This window comes from Heterocephalus glaber, unplaced genomic scaffold (genome assembly GCF_053883595.1).
Source record: "Heterocephalus glaber isolate CG9 unplaced genomic scaffold, H.glaber_assembly_v1.0 deba00001543, whole genome shotgun sequence".
Lineage (NCBI taxonomy): Eukaryota > Metazoa > Chordata > Mammalia > Rodentia > Bathyergidae > Heterocephalus > Heterocephalus glaber.
The window spans coordinates 2,948,355-2,965,416 of record NW_028258336.1 but is presented as its reverse complement, the minus strand read 5'-3'; the positions used below and the strand labels follow the sequence as shown (position 1 = coordinate 2,965,416).

General features: G+C 39.8%; 1 protein-coding gene across 11 annotated transcripts in view; it reads left to right on the top strand.

Moving 5' to 3' along the window:
• Positions 1 to 17,062, top strand: part of Mast4 (microtubule associated serine/threonine kinase family member 4) — a 594,077-nt gene that overhangs the window by 17,766 nt on the left and 559,249 nt on the right. The window contains exons 1-2 of one of the 11 annotated variants that reach the window (XM_087189599.1): positions 9,329 to 9,477; positions 13,187 to 13,338. The exons of the other annotated variants lie outside the window; for them this stretch is intronic. The gene's annotated coding sequence lies outside the window, so the exon portion shown is untranslated. Of the gene's footprint in view, positions 1 to 9,328; positions 9,478 to 13,186; positions 13,339 to 17,062 lie in introns of those variants that run through there. 11 annotated transcript variants of the gene reach the window in all.

The window sequence follows — 17,062 nt, the reverse complement described above, 5'->3', positions numbered from 1 at the left end:
TGAGATTTCAGGTGTAAGCACAACCCAAGCTGCAGTCCTTCCCTCTATGCTGTCCCAGTAACAACTTTGAGGGATCAGTTTTCTGTCATGGGCCTTGGAATCAGAATTAAGAAAACAGTGGTACTGTGATATACCTGGCTTTGTAACTTGAAGTTTTACACCTGCTGTACCCATAATCAAAAGTGGAGGTTCCTGAGAATGCCCAGGTGAGATGCAGTAGCCCCACAGACTTAAAATTTTGGTCCTGCTCCTCTGTAATTTTATTAAAAATTTAAGTATTAAAATTCAGATGAGTCGAAAAAGGCACAGAGGGCTAACTTGGCTCCTCTTATCTCAGTGGTCCAGTGTGTCAGTCCATCCTCCCCCTTTGCCTGCCCTAAGCAAGGTAGTGACTCTTGCACTGGGCATTACCCACTGATCTACTAAAGCTCTTACCTTAGGTCAGGTTGTAATATCTCCTCCCCTTGACAGGCAGCGAGTCACACAAGAGCAGAGCCTTTGTCTTTTTCATCTTTATAGGCACAGCAGTTGTCTCTCAGTATGCAATGAATCTTTGCTGAATAAATAAAAGCACAGAGGAAACTTTGCTCTGTAGCCCAAAGGAAGTGGCAACTCTAAAATGAGTCAGAAAGATGGAAGCGAGAATGCCTGGATGGAGGTCTGCTCACTGTGTGTCATGGATCATGAGCAAATGCAGTGTGTAGATTTTTCACATTTAGTTCATGTCCCCTGTCAAGGTGAGCAATTCAGAGTATGACTGAAAGGAGAGATGATTTTTTAAAAATTTAAGTATTGCATATTCAAGTTACATGTAAGTTAGTTTCTTGAGGTCTGGCCTTCTGGCTGGCCAGTGGGGTTACGCGGTACAGAAGTGCCTAGTATAAGACCAGTTCAGTCTGGTGAGACATGTAGGCAGACAGGCGTCTTCACTGTCCTCCATGTTGCTTTCCAGGAGCCTCATGAGAGTGCCGTGGACTGTGGAGCCCAAGCATGGGCCTCCCCAGAGTGAAGGGTTTCTTTCCCGGATTCTGCCAGGACCCCCTGAAGTCTGGGCTTTATCTTTCCCCTATGAATGGCTGGCAGGGGCTTCTTTGTGAAAGGGCATCCTAGGAGTGGGCATGGATGCTATACACTCCATTTTCTGGACGGACACGTGTTAAAAATGTTTGCAAAAGTGAACTCTGGACAAGAAGACTAACTTCTAGTGTAAATTGTTGGTAAATGTTGCCCTTTTGTTTCCTCTTACTAATTTCCTTGACAGCATTGCTTGCTGGCTGCTCTTCTCCACAATTGGTTGCTGAATTGGAGTGCTCAATTATCTGTGTAGTAACACACTATAAAAACATAAAGCCAGGAAAAAATGAATTTAACCAAAGTGGCTGAAACTTGAAAGTAGACACCTCACACATTCACATCTGGAACGCAAGGAGAACATAAAGTCAGTCATTAATGATTTAATTGACTGGCTTTCTTCCCTAAAAGGTAAAGGAAAACATTAAAATTGAGTATGAGACGTAAGTTCAGATATAACCAGTACTATCTCATGAAAATATTTGAATATCTGATGCTGTTAAATATAACTGGTGTTTTGTGGCTATTTAGCTTCTGAAAGTGTTGACAGTGCATCTTAACACAGGCTTCATTAAATGCCTACTGTGTGTTCCGTGTTGCGCACATGCTTTTTGTGCATTCTAGCATTTGTGTCTGTCCATGAAGTTGTGAGGAAGGTGGGAAATATTGCCATTTCCCAGTTAGGGAAAGTGAAGCTTACAGATTAAATAACTTGCTCAGAGTTTGTGTGAGTTCATTACCAGTGCCCATTTCCATGGTGGGCCAATAAAAGCAGAGAGGGGCTACTTTTGTTTTCTTTTTTTAAAAGTTGCTCATGAACGTATTTACCCATGTATTGATGACTATCTTAAAACTAAGGTAAAACACTGGTGCATAATTGCTGAGCCCTACCTGGCTCACAGAATTATGAGGGGAGAGACAGCAGTAGTTACTACATGCCTCTAAGCTGTGGGGTATCTGTCCAGGCATCAGAGAAGTGCCTCAGTGGCCTGGGCTCTGTGTTTTTCTCAACAGCACCCTCAGTGCTCTTCCCACAGCACTGTCTGCAGGGAGCTTATCTGAAGCCCAGGTGTGAACAGGCCTTAGACCAATAACAAAATACAGCGCCAAAGCAAACTAGTAAAGGGAGATAGATAATGCTTAGGGAAGCCAGGAACACAATAAGCCATATATTTAGCCTTGTTCCTTGAGGATTGAAGCTGGACAGGGAACTAGGTGCTGTGGCAGGACTTTTGGTATCTGTTTTGACTACCTTGGTGTCACCTGAGGCCCTTGGCTAGAGGATACCATGAGAGTTTGACTGGGAGACCTTGGTTCCTTAGGTCTATGTGCATTAGAGGCCTGCCTGGTGGTTCTGTGAGGGGTCAGGGTTGTCCGGGCACTGGCCTGCACCTGTGGTTAAGAGGCCTTTATGCACAGAAGCCCTGCACTACTACATGGGAAGTCTGTGGGGCAGAGGGCACTAGCTCCATTCATAGGTGAGGAAACGGGGATTTCAGAGAACTCAAGACATTGGCACCAGGTCTTTGAGTTAGTGACAGGGATAGAATTTGAACTTGTCTGTTTGCCTTTGCGGTGTCTGACATTGTTGGATTTGAATATCCCCTGACCAAAGGACACTGACCACCTCCCTGAGTGCAACAAAGGATCTGGGCACTTAGCTCTATGTGTGTTGTTCATAAATATTTTCATAACTTGTAGAAAACTCCAGGTTTTTGTGTATATTGTTTGTTTGAAAACATAGTTGTTACGAGTTTATATCCCTACCCCAGCTTAACTTTGGAGGAGCAATAACATTTCATTACAAAACTAAAAATTTTTCTTTGTGTTAAGGGGCAATACACTGGTTTAAAAGACCTCAGATTAACAAGATGCAACTTTTAATGTCTACCCTGCTAAATTTTGCATAGATCCTCAAATAGCCATTAGAAAGTGTCATTCTCAATAGGAGTATTGTGCTTTTCATTTCCTTTAGTAATCCGAGAATTACTAGTACACATTTTATAAAAAAAGAAGAATTTTTACCCCCTTGACTTAATTTTGCTAAACTAATGGGTTTTGCAGGATATGAAGAGAGAGGAAACAGAAAAAGAAGCCCACCTCCCTTCCTTTCAGGATGTCAGTGTCTTGCTGTAGTTTTTAAGCCAGCAAAAGATTATTTTCCAACAAAAGTACCACTTGTAAATACAGTATTAGTTTCATGGCAATGCTCTTAATGCTAGTGTGTCACCCCCAAATCAAGGCTATAACCCTTGTGGAGGATGATAGAGATAGCAAAAACCATGGCCAGAAATTAGCAGGTGAAAGGGAGAATATTTGTCTTATATATTTTGGTCGTCATGTATTATTTGTGAGTGACTTTTCCAGGAGTATCTTCTACAGTTGGTTTTGCATCTGGGACCTAATGGGATTCCTATTCCTGAGCCTTCCAGCCGAAAACACAACAGGGGCTTGCTGAATGCTGCTTCATGCCTGTACCATCCTCGAAGCAGGGAGTTGGCGAGTTCGAGCCCCAGGGTGTCGGTATTCCACTTCCCTGGGGCTGTCGGGTATTATCAACCTTTCTTTAGGCATTTTTTTTTTCTTCCTGAAAACTCATAAAAATTCATATTGTAATATCAGTGCCTGCAGGATCCTGTAGAATTTTGTTGAACTGCTTATACCTTTTTCTCCTAATAGATAGATCATTCTCCTCATATACATGGAAACAGGTGTGTGATTGTGAGTCTGTACAGGAGGCTCATGTATATATGCCAAAGGAGGTTTGCTGAGGGGAATGAAATAAACTAATTTTTCCTCCCAGTGGTTCAGTGTAACTAAGATATTTCTGTGCATATTCTCAGAAGACTCCATTCTGGGGAGTATTTTAAATTTCATTAACCTTGTATATATTTCACTAGAAAACTGTTCAGGAAACCTACTTATTTTTATTTATTTTACCACTATGATATTGTCTTTACTTGTGCCTGTTGAAAGAAAAAATTTAGTGTATCTAGTTTTAAATATGTTTAGCAAAGTCATCTTTTGTGTTGTTAGGAACAACAGATTTAGAAATTCTCACCCACACTTAAAAAAAATGAGCTTAGCCTATGATATTATACTTGAATTTTAATGTTTTAAATATAGGTCTTAAATTGAGTGAAAGATTTAGCTTTTTTTCTCTCACTTCTGATAGAGTGAGCAGAGGGACAATGTTATATAAAAATAATGTTACCCTCTAATTCTAGTACCAGTATCGGGTGGTACAGGCATAATCCAGCCCCCAGCAAGCCCCTGTTCTGTTTTGGGCTGAAAGGCTCAGAAAGAAGAACTCCCAGAGTATTCTACAGGACAAATCATGGCTCATTATGATTAATTATGTGAGACAAAACCTAGATATGCGCAGAAGGTGGGTGCTTGTCCTTCTTGCTAGCACTTTTACCAGACAAAGCTGTTATTGTGTGTATATGTGAATGGAGAGAATATGTGGAACTCTGCAGTACTACTTTTCTTCCACATTAAAACCATGAGGAATTACTCTTGAGAGTTAATACATTGTAAAAGCCCAGTACCGTGTCAAATTCTGGACAAAGTTACATAGCACTCTGTTTTTATTATCATGACTAGAGAAGTTATCATTGTGTGAAATTAGTATGGGCAGATCATCTGTAATACTTGCTGTTATGGCAATCAACCCTAACTGATGGCCTTTTAAAAAACAACACAGCATGACCTTTAGTAAAACAAACTAATGTTTAGCATTTTTGATAGCAGAGAAGAATTTAGCTCTGTGAGCATTTGTCTCCTGTATGGGGTGATAATTATCTGTGGATTGTGACTTAACCTTTTTGTAAAATTTTTAAAGAAATTATTTGCTTGTACTTTATTTCTTACATGTTTTATTCCTGGCTCTTGTCTCTCTTTTTTTTAATCCTCATATATGGGTAGTTCTATTCTTATGGGTCCCAGTTTTTTTTTTTCTTACATCTCACCAGAAGTGATAACTCATTTTGTTAGAATGGTAGTGATCTCAGAAGTGGAGGATTATGACTTCAGTTGGGGCTTAATCAGCCTGAGCAGGTGCATTCCAAGTAAGAGAGATGCTGTTTTAATACAAATGTCTCCCCTAATTCAGAAGAAGGGAGACATGTATAGGAAATGACATAGCAGTTAAGCCAGAATTATTTCTAAATAGATTGTTTTTTTTACCCCCACCCCGAATTCTCTGGGCACCAGCAGCAATGTCTTGTTAATAAATTGAAGGGAGATATAAAGAAGGAAGAGTTGAAGGTGGCTGTCTTAATTTTTTTGCTGTTAAGTTCAGAAACGCGTAAGAAAAACGAAGCCAGAGATTTACAGAGAGCCTCAGTAGTACAGTGTTCACTTTCAGGGGGAATTTGATCCTGGGGACCTCAAATAAGAGGGGATGATTATGTTAATATGCCCAAGGCTCTGCTTAACGCTATTTAAGTGGCTTGTGCCTCAACAAGGTGGCTTTATAGTGAGGTTCCAGAACTGTTCCTGTTCTTCCTTTGTTTTAAAGTGTACTACTATGTGAGGTTGGAGGAGCTGACTGACTGGTGTGTCTAAGAACAAGGGCATACAGAGAAAACAGAGCTCTTCTTCAGGGAGTAAAATCTTCCTGCCATGTATACTTCTGCTTTTTACTTTAATTTGGCTGTTAGAGAAGTACAGTATGTTGACCAAAGAGGCTTTGCTTATAGTTGGCTTATTTACTTGGGTGGTAGTTACCGAGTGCTCCTTCTATAATCATTTGTTTGTACTTTTAATGGTTTAAGTATTTTCTTGTAAATTTTACAGTGCAGATGATTTAAAGAAAAGTCACTAGTGTGTCCTAGACCTTCTAGTTCAACCACATCAGTATATCATTCATTCATTCTTCATCTACTTAACAAATACTTATTGAGCACCTACTACACACCAAGCAATGGGAATACAGTTGTGAACAAAACAAGAAAAACTTCCTGATCTTGTGGGACTTATATTGTGTAGGGAGAAGAAAGCTTCTGTGTTAGACAGTGGATTTGAGTAGGAGTTGGCAAACTTTGTTCTACAAAGGGCTGGATAATAAATACTCTAGGCCAGTGATGGCGAACCTTTTAGAGATTTCAGTGATAGCAAACATCTGGCTGTGGCACACGTGCCACAGGTTCCCCACCACTGCTAAGCTTTGTGGGACATATGGTCTGTGCTGCAGTTTTGCAACTCTGCCATTGTGGTGTGAAAGCAGCTCTGCCCAGTACATACAAGAATGGGTTTAACTGCATTCCAACAATATTTACAGAATCAGGTGGTGGGTTAGATTTGCAAAGCAGTCCGTATTTTGCAGACCCTTGTGTTAATACATCCAAAGGAGTAAAGAAAATGAAAAGAAATAGGAAGTGCTGGGCCTTGGGGACAAGGGATTTTGCAGTTTTAAGGTGACTTATGTCATATAATTAAAAAATGAACTGTATGAAAGGGAAATTAAAATCCCATTTATGTTAGCAATAAAAAGAATGAGTACTTAGGAATTAATCAAAGAAGTGAAAGACTTGTACACATTATGATGAAGGAAATTTAAAACACTCAAATACAGAATCTCCTGTTCATAGATTAAAAGAATTTTATATTAAAATACCGTGCTACCCAAAGCAGTCAACACATTTAGTGCAGTTCCTCTCAAAATTTTAATGGCATTGTTTACAGAACTAGGAAAAGCAATCCTATAATTTATATGGAACCATAAGAGACCTCAAATAACCAAAGTAATCTTAAGAACAGCTAAAGTATTTTATTCTTCAATAAGAATAAAGCTGGAGGTATCATATTTTCTGACTTTTATAACTTTTTGCAAATTTATAATTATGGTATGGTACTGACATAAAAACATTCGTATATACCAATGGCTCAGAGTAGAGAAACAAGAAATGAGTCCATTTATGGTCAGCTGATCTTCCATAAGGGTGCCAAGAGCACAATGGGGAAGGGGTGGTCTGTCCGACAAACGGTATTGGGCAAATTGTATATCCACATGCAAAAGAACAAAGTTGGACACCATACACAAAAGTCAATTCAAAGTACTTCAAAGACTTAAACGGAAGACGTGCAACTATAAAACTAGTAGAAAATGCAGGAAAACATTCTTGATTTTTGTCCAGGCAATAATTTTTTCAGCATCACACCAACAGCAAAGATAAACAATGGGATTATATTAAACTAAAAAGTTTCTGTACAGTAAAGAAACAACCAAGAAAATGAAGAGTTATTGGGGACTTATTGTACAAGCAGAGACCCACTGAGCACATAGAGGGCATTAAATAAATCTTCATATTTTCTTTTCTGTCTCCCAGAGCTCTCATTCTTCTCATGGTAACACCCTAAATGCTGACCTGTCATCCAAAGCAGGACTATAACCTTCGTGGAAGACAATATGGGTAGTGAAAATACTTGCTAACTATGTATCCAGTGAGAGATTAACATCCAGGGCTGGGGATGTGCTCAGTGGTGGAGTGCTTACCTAGCACGGATGAAGCTCTGGGTTCTCTCCTGCCCCTTCCACCATTAGCATCTGAAATATATAAGGGACAAATACTCAATAACAAATACAGTCACCTCATCAAAAAAAGAAAACAAAAAAGAGAAAAAAAGGACAAATGTCCTAACTAGAGACTTCTCAAAAGAAGAAATTCAAATGGGTAGCAGGTATGTGAAAAGGTGATCAGCATCATTATTCTTAGAAGCCAAGATATGGAAACAATCTAAATGTCTCTTAATACATAGATAAATGGATAAAGAAAATGTGTATATTTGGCCAGTGAAATAGTATGTATCCTTAAAGAAGGAAATCCTACTTGTGGCAACATAGATGGAGCAAGATGACGTAAGTGAAGCAAGGCAGAAAACCAGCACAAGCTCGTGTAATGCAGAATCTAGAAGAGTTACTCTTAGGAGCAGAGAGTAGAATCTGGTTATTGGGATGAGAATGAGGGAATGTTGATCAAAGTGTGCAAAGTTTCATTTACACATGATGAGTAAGTTCTGGAGATGTAATGTTCAGCATGGTAAACATAATTAGCAATACTGTATTGTATGCTTGGACTTTACTAAGAAGATCTTCAATCTTATCACAAATATGTAGAGGTGATTTGTTAATTAGGTAGGCTGTGGTGATCATTTCACAATGTGTATGGACATCAAGGCGTCAAGGTGTACACCTTAAATATATACAATTTTTGTATGTCAATGATACCTCAATAAAGCTGCTAAAATTTTTTATGGGTTCTGGGCACTGTTGATGGTCCTCACTGTCCTGCTAGGAGAAGCTGCAGTATTTGCTGCTCTGCTGTTACTGTGCACATAAGTAGCATGTATAATTCAGTGCCAGTGAGCAATTTAGGACAGTGATGTATGCTTATAATGTTCTATAAATTGTCTGCTGAAATATCTGCAGATTGTTTCTTGAATGCATTGCCAGACTGTGCTACTTTAAGAAGAGATTTATTAAATTTCAGTTTCTCTGGGCACTATGTCATGTATCTCCTCCTCCCCTTTTTTTGTCCCTCCCTCCCTTCCTTCCTTCCTTGTCCATCCATCTGTCCTTTGTTCCTCCTCCTCCTCCCTCTCCTCCCCTGACCCAGGGTCTTGTTATGTAGTTCAGGCTGGCCTTGAACTCACTATGTAGCCTAGCCTGGGCTCGAACTTGAACTTGTGGCAGTCCTACTGCCTCAGCCTCCTGAGTCCTAGGATTACAGGTGTGAACCACTACACCCTACTTTTTTCTTCCTTTTTTTTTTTTTGAAATTGGTTGCAGAGGGCCAGGGATTTAGCTCAGTGGTTTCGCCACCTGCTGTGCAAGGGCAAGGACCCAAGTTCGATTCCTGGTACCAAAATAAATAAAGTTGGTTGCAGAGCTATGAATTGACGAGAGTCCTTTTCAATAGACAGAGGAAATTTTTTGCCATTAATTTAAGCAAAATCACAGATGGACTGTGAGCAATTATTTCATCTAAAATGGTCAGATTCAATTTTATCTTCTAGATCCTACAAACCAAATCAAAGACAACTTAAGAAATTCATGAAGAGTCACTTAGTTAATAATTGGCAGAGCCAACATTTAAACTGAACCTAGGCAGTCTGATTTAAGACCCCAGATTTTTAAAAATTATTGCTTCTGTCTTGGGAGATGCTTGAGAATATCCTTTCTGTCACTTGATTCTGGGTTGTTGTTGTAAATGGTGTTACTAAATCTTTCTGTGCATGTATTTTTGTTCTTTAGATATTTTCCTGAAAAAAAAAATCAGCGGAATCGAGGCATCATGGTTTGGATTTTAACTGTCTCAAATCCATATTTTGAAGTCCCAAGCCCCAGTATCTCAGAATGTGGCCTTATTTGCAGATGGAGTTATTCCTGTTGTAATTGTTAAGGTGAGGTCATACTGATGTAAGGTGGGACCCTAGTGCAATATGACTGGTGTCCTTATAAAAAAGGAACATTTGGGCTGGGGATTTAGGTGGTTCTGCCACCTTCCTTGCAAGCACAAGGTCCCGAGTTCGATCCCCGGTAGTATAAAATAAAAATAAAAAAGGAACATTTAGACACAGGAGTGCATACACAGGACGAACACCATGTGAAGATGGGAGCTGTTGCCACAAGCCAAAGAATTACCTGAATCGAGGACAGGTGCCTGGAAGAAGTCCTTCCCTGGTGCCTACGGAGGGACTGTGGGCCCACCATGTTCTCTGACTTCTGGCTTCCAAAATTGTAAGACACTAAGTTCTGTTAAGCTACAGTTTTCTAGTACTTCATTATTTCAGCTCATGGGAACTAATGGCCTTATGGAAAAATTCTCATAGGTGGAAAAATCCTTATGTTAAAGATTCATCCTAAACTCACTACGATCCAGTATCAATGAGAAGCTCTGATTAAGAGACTATAGCAGAGATGCCTATCATTTTCTCTTTGCTATAACCCTTCCCCAGGTAATCAGTCCTTCCCATGGTCTTGCAGTGGCTGGGTAGCTTTGTTTACCAGGTGATCTTGCTCCCCAGCTAGCTGGACCAGACTAGAACTTGGCCCCAGAAAGAACAGTTGCATTGGCTATTTAGAATACAGATACTTCTCAGCCGGTGTGGGGGTAAATGCCTGTAATCCCAGATCTAGGAAGGCTGAGGCAGGGGGATTGCTGCAAGTTTGAGGCCAGGCTTGAGCGTAGTGAGTTCACGGCCAGCCTGAACTATATACCAAGACCCTGTCTTAAAAATAAAAAATAGAGTACAGATGCTTCCCCTATGTTGAAAATACAGTAAATTGAAATGCATTTACTACACCTAGCCTAGGGGACATCATGGCTTAGCAATACAGAATACCTTAAGGAATGGTTGTTTTCCCTTATGATCACATGGCTGAGTGCCATGGCTCCTGTTGCTGCCCAGCATCAAGAGAGGATCATATCACATGTCCCTAGCCTAGGAAGAGGGCCACATTCAAAATTTGAAGTATGGTTTCTATAGTTTTAAGTTAAAAAAAACTTAAATCATCATTAAGTTGAGGGGACTGAGGTACTGTCAGAGTTATAGAGCTGAGTTGAGAAGTCATCAGAACTATGGAGTAAGACCACCACCTGGAGTCAGCCTCAGGGGGTCCCTGGAAAGCAGTTGAATGAGCAGAGAAGCTGAAGTTGACAGCAGAGGAGAAGAAAACAGAAGTGGGGAAAGACAAAGCCTGGCTCCAGAGTGTGCAAGAGAAGTTTAGAGCTGATGGCTTGATTCTTGTTGGTGTGCAGTTTGTGGTTTGAATCTCTCCTAGCACCTACTTTTTCTTACTGTGTTTGGACATAGGGAGATGCCCCTATTTACTTTTGCTAAATTCCTCTGAAGGAAGCTTACATGAGTTTAAATTTTGTGACCAAATGAACCCTGACTAAAACAGGGAACTGCTATGTGGAAGCTTGCTCGCAGGACAAGTGGCATATTTGTCCTTTCACAATCTTCAAAGCCTGTATCTGGGGTAAGCCCAGGCTCCAGAAAACTATATATCTGGACCACTTAACACAGGTCCTCTAGAACTGTCTCAGTAGACTTGCTTTCATTGGCATCCCTCAGCATTCTAGGGTGGCTCTTATATGTGTTGCCACTTTGATTTTCTAAAGCGTATGTATCAATCCATCCTACAAAATCTAAGTATGACTAATTCACTGCAACTCACCAGCGATGTATAATACAACTTTTAAAATTTGTCCATAATTGACCAGGGGATGTAGCTCAGTGGCGTCGCACCTGCCTCACAAGCACAAGGTCCTGAGTTCAATCCCTGATACCAAAAAAAAAAATTATTGATAATTACTGGTCGGTAATTTATATTAATTTTCTTTGTAGCCTTCTAACCATTTATCTTACAATTGCTTGGCATTTATTTTACGGAGTTAAGCAGTTGACTTAGATCTACAGAATCCTTTAACCAAAAGCAATAATTACCATTTTTATCCAGAGAACACACATGATTTTTGGTTGCCTTATATCAAAAATTGCATATTTTAACCTATGGCTTCAGTTTCCATGAACATGGAGCTAGGGGCTGACCAGACCAGAGCATGCCACAAATCAGGAAGAGAGGTAGGAAGGAGTGTGGACCTTGCTTGGGGTCTTCATGAAAGCCTGGTCTTGGGAGCAACATGGTGGCTTTGACTATCCCAGTGGATGAATCAGTTTTGAATAACATCTTCAAAATATTCTCAGCAACTCTCTTTGCCCATTCATCCTACAGAATCAGACTCTGTGGTGGGGGATGGATGTAGTTTCCATAAGAGTTATTCCCCTGATAAGGTGTTTGTCTCATTGGATATATTCTACAGTTAGATTTTTAATTCTTATCCTATATCCCTTACACAGAACCAACATACAGTCAGCATGACAGCAGGTGCACTGACTCCATTCACTGCAGGGTGACTTACCTCTCTGTTCCCTACCACTTAGAATTTTCTTACTTTACCTCTGGCTATGTGTGACAGATGCCTTATTTTTAAGTCATAAATTTGTGCTAGGCTCACACTCAAGAACAGGCAGGCTTGTGGCATAACTTTGCTGCTATCAGTAGTTGTACTTATTAACACCTTCTGAAGAAAGCTCCTGAAAGTAATGTAGAATCATTTCCTTAGTGTTTCCACTTATTCTTTTGTTAAGTAGCTTTACTGGGGTGTTAGAGATTGAGGGAGCATTTTCAAAATACCAGTCCTAATTTTATATTCAGTGGTGCCGCCGCCTGCCTTGAAAGTGCAAGGTCCTGCGTTTGATCCCTAGTACAAAAAAAAGTATTAAAAATAAAATAATATTAATACAAATAGTGGTAGTATTATTGCAAGACAGCATAGTGCTTAAGCAGAGGCTTTGGAGAAGGCTGATCTGGGTTAAAAATGGCAGCTGTGAAATGGGGCAGGTAGTAGCTATCTACCATGGTACTGGTTTAGTAGATGGAGATTATAAGCCATTATACTCCCATGTTTATTTGGATTATACCTAACAGTCCTGGGCACATTGTTTGCAACCTAACTTTTCCAAGTACTTTATCCAGGTAGTTCATTAAAAAGTCCTACTGCATAACTTACTGGGCTCTGCATGTGTATGTGGGAGTGCAAGCATTGTGAGCGCATCGTATGGCTGAGATAGGTGTTCTGTACTCAGTATAACATACTTTCCAGGCCGGAAGGTATTCTGCCCTTGATATGCGGAAGGATTTCCTATACAACTCAGGTATAGTTGGATAGTACCCTATGAAGTGTTTTTTGCAGGGGGGAATAAAGGGAAAAGAAAAAAAAGAATAGAAGAAAAAAATGGAGACAAAGTTTGTAAATGAGGGGAAGAGGGGTTGAAAGGAGGAGGGGATTGGGGATAAAAGAACAATCAAGATCTATCATGTACAGGTGCAAACTCCCTGTGATGACTGTGATCATTATGTATATCTAAAATGTACCAATAAAATTAATTGAAAACTGGATCTCAAATAAATCTAAAAAATAGTAATATATATATTTACACACATATATACATACGTAAACATAGATCTGTCTGGACAAATAAGTCTATTGCAAATTTTTTTCTGTTAAGAAAGTTTATACTGTTTTTTTGGTAATCTATTCAGATGTCTTGAATGTCAGCGACCACCTAAGAAGGATGCTTTAGAAGAGATGCCGTCTTTATTCTGTGGCCTATACTCACGTGTACTCCCGGGGGTACAGATACCTTGGTTTGAGAAGCCCATTTCTGGGGCCTTGGTTGCCTGCTTGTCATTGGGTAAGGCAAGACCTTCATGTTATTTTTGAAGAAAATTTGAAAATTTGGCCATGCCTGTAGCTCTTTCCTCAGCTGACTTCTCCACAGAGGGGAGATGCCTTCTTTTCAGGACTTATTTGCTCAGCACCATTAGCACCGACCAGAGTGAGACAGAAAACTTTTGGATTTGGATTTGACTGGCAGCTGAAGTGTCAGTATTGGATCCTTTATGGGGTATACAGCCAGGGGTTCCTGACCTTTCAATGATCTAAAACTGGATTTGGAGCTTAAGAAATATGCAGTCCAGGGCTAGGGATATAGTTCAGTGGCGTCATGCCTGCCTCACAAGCTCAAGGTCCTGAATTTGATCCCTGGTACCAAAAAAAGAAAGGAAAAAGAAAGAAAGAAAAAATTTGTAGTCTCTCCAGTGTATTTTTTAATTAGAAATATTTAATCACCATGCCTTATTTATGCATCATTTGGTCCAATTTATCATATCCCTATTTGTATTGCAATCTCAGATGTTTCCAAAAATCCCTCTGGCATCCTATTAGATTCTGTTGCTGAGAATGTTAGATTTTTGTTTATTAAAAACACTTAACTAGAGTTTCATAAAATTCAAGAACTTTTCTAAACTGTTTACTGGGGCCTCGGCTAATTTTTCAGACAGATTGCCTATCTTTGTTTTTAAATTTTTGAAAATGGATGCGCATCCTCTTAATTCTTTTAGATATTCTAAAACCCATGGTGGCTGGTGTTAGTTATTAGACTTACTTTGGATGGTACACAGGGCCAGGCTGAGGCCAGCAACTTACAGGGAGGCTCGCTCCAGAGAAAACCCCTTCATTTACACCAGGATCTTGTTACCGGTGCCTCATTATGAGGGCGCAAGAGAGCACTCTGGCCCTGCTCAGTTCTGAGGATCTTGTTCTAGAGTTACCTGTTGTTTCCTAGGAACCTCTTTTTTTATTAACTGATCTTATTTTATACCTGCTGTCTACAGTCCTACTGAAAGAGCCTCATTTGTGGTCTGGTTGTATTTGTCTAGAACGTCAAATGCTGTGGTTTTTTGTTTTGATTTTTTTAAATTAAATTTGTTCTTGGCCTCATTTAAAAAAAAATTCGTAGCCTTCTTCCTAATTTCTTCCCTTGTAAAACAAAACAAAACAAAATGCCCATGTTCTTGTGAACTGCCCTTTGCAACACCCAGGAGGGAAAAAATAATCTTCATAGCCACTCCACACCTGTTGAAGCAGGCGCAGTGTCTTCTGATTCTTAGCAACAGACAATGAGAGTTGCTTTCCCTTTGTTGTGGTCCCCCTAGATATCAGTCCCTGCAGGAAGGTCCTTCCCCCAGGGACCCCACACAGCCCACAGGCCCACAACTGTGAAATGCAGTGTGAGCCCCTCTGCTTCCTCATCCTGGGATGGTGGTCTTTGTCAGCAGAACCCAGATGCTCCTGGTCACTTAGTGTTCCCGATGTGACCAGATATACTGAAAATTCTGGCCTGCCTCTACCATGTAACCTTTGTCCCTCTAGTACAAATTGAACATCCCTAACCCCAAATTCAAAATCCTAAATGCTCCAAAATCTGAAGCTTGGAGTGCTGAATGTGAAACTTGAAATCTTTTTGGTTTTAGGACATTTCATATTTTGGATTGGTGATGCTCAATTGGTAAAGTATACAACTATTCCAAAATCTAAACATAAACTCTGAAATCTGAAACATTTCTGATTCAAGGAATTTCTAATAAGGGATACTTAACCTCGATTGTCTTTGAAAAGCTATGGGTCTGCATTAAGTGATTGAAGTTGATAGTTTTTCTTTTTCTTACATCAGATACATCAGTCCAGGAATGCTAATTAGTTACAAACACCACTAAGTCCTGGTAGGTTAAAGCAGCATTATGCTGCCTATTGGTCCCAGGTTAAGAAGGGACCCAGACTTCCCTTGTGCCCCCATATGCAACCAGGCCAGAGAATAAAGGAAATTTCTAGCATGTTACCATCAGCAGGTAAATGTGCTGGGCTTGGAAATGATACTTTGGTTGCTATTCATTTAGTAAAATTTCTTGCTTGTTCTGGGCAATACTGTTATGTACCTAGAAAGAGAGAACCAGAAATTCTTGGTTAGCCACACCAATAACTATCGTACTAAGTTTTAGAATTAACACCATGTTTTATTTATACTTGCCTTTCTATCTTTGTTGCAAAAAATTTCCCTTTTCCAGGATATATGAACTTGAATAAAACAACAAATTAAAAGTTTAAGGCAGAAATTAATACAGGAATGTGATTGGAAACTAGCAATATGCAGCATATGTAACTTGCAATACGCCTATCAAATGGAACTGTGTATTTGTTGAAAGTGAACATTAAATTGGAAGCCAAACTTTCTAGCAGCCCATGTGAAAAGGAAACATGGGAGGAGGATACTGAACCCATAAGATGGGGAATCTTTAGCTGGAGACAGGAGTGATGTATTTGAACTAGTATGTGCATATAGAAAGAAGAGAAATATCTTTCATCAGCTTTTCAGGGGCATACGTGCCTATACACCTACCCAAAGTTAAAAAAATTATATATACGTTTTTTAAATTGGAAAAAACATTATAGACTTCTGATGCTAACCTTAAGGAATTCCTTCCAGGGCTAATTTTGAGAGATGACAACATAGTTCTAACATTTACAGTAGACACAGTGATGCACTTCATAGGTGTGCATTTGTTACAATGTCCACAATATAGGCTGATGGGATTCAAGGAAACAAATTTAATAAAAGTGAGTCTGTAGGGGATTGTCAGTATTTGTGTAGTGGTAGTGGTGGTGGTTGGGACAATAAGACATGATGCCAGAACTGCTTCTCTGCTGATCTGGCCTAATGTAGATGCCGAATAGAGGGACCCCCCCCCCCAAAAAAAAAGGTGCATTGGCTTTCACATCCTGCAGGCTGTGAACCCAAAGCTCAATTTTTGATAAATCTTTGGTGGTGATAACATTGAGATTATAGTTACTAATAATACCTGAGGTATAGCTTTCCTGTGTTGTATACTGTATTTAGTGTGGTACATGTGGCCAGGATATACACTAAAGAGAAAGTCATGCCCCCTCTACCAGCTCCTGGAGAGAGGAGCTGAAGGAGAGCTTGGGGTTCAAGTGCTGAGGTTGTTAGGAGAGATCATCTTGCTTAAGAAATGACCATCAGTCTTTTTCTATGTCCTAGAATTTTTTCCTGCCTCCCTTCTTCTCTTCCTCTCTCCCTCCCTCCTTCTCTCCCCTCTTTCCCTGTCTTTCTCCCTGCCATGCTGTGGATTAATCCTTTCTTCCCTTTCTCCCTTCTTCTCTCCTTCCTTTTCTCCCCCTCTCTCTCCCTTTCCCTCTCCTTCTCCCCGCCATGCTGTGGATTAACCCCAGGGACTCACATTCTGGGCAAGTGCTCTGCCACTGACCTACATCCCAGCCCTGTCCTAGAACATTTTAAACCAAAATTACTTTTTCCAAAAAGTAAATGCTTCTTATTATAAAAGTAATATCCTTATTGTTAATATTCCAGAAAATTAAAAATCAATAATCATTTGTATATAGGTCACTGTGGACATGTTGGTAGCTTTATAGATTCTGTATGTATGCACGTACCTTTTATAAAACTAAGCTGTGATTCATAAAAGTCATATGATTTAGTAGTCTCGTTCCCTCAACACATCATATATTTTAAGTATTTTTCCATATGAGAAAAACTAGAC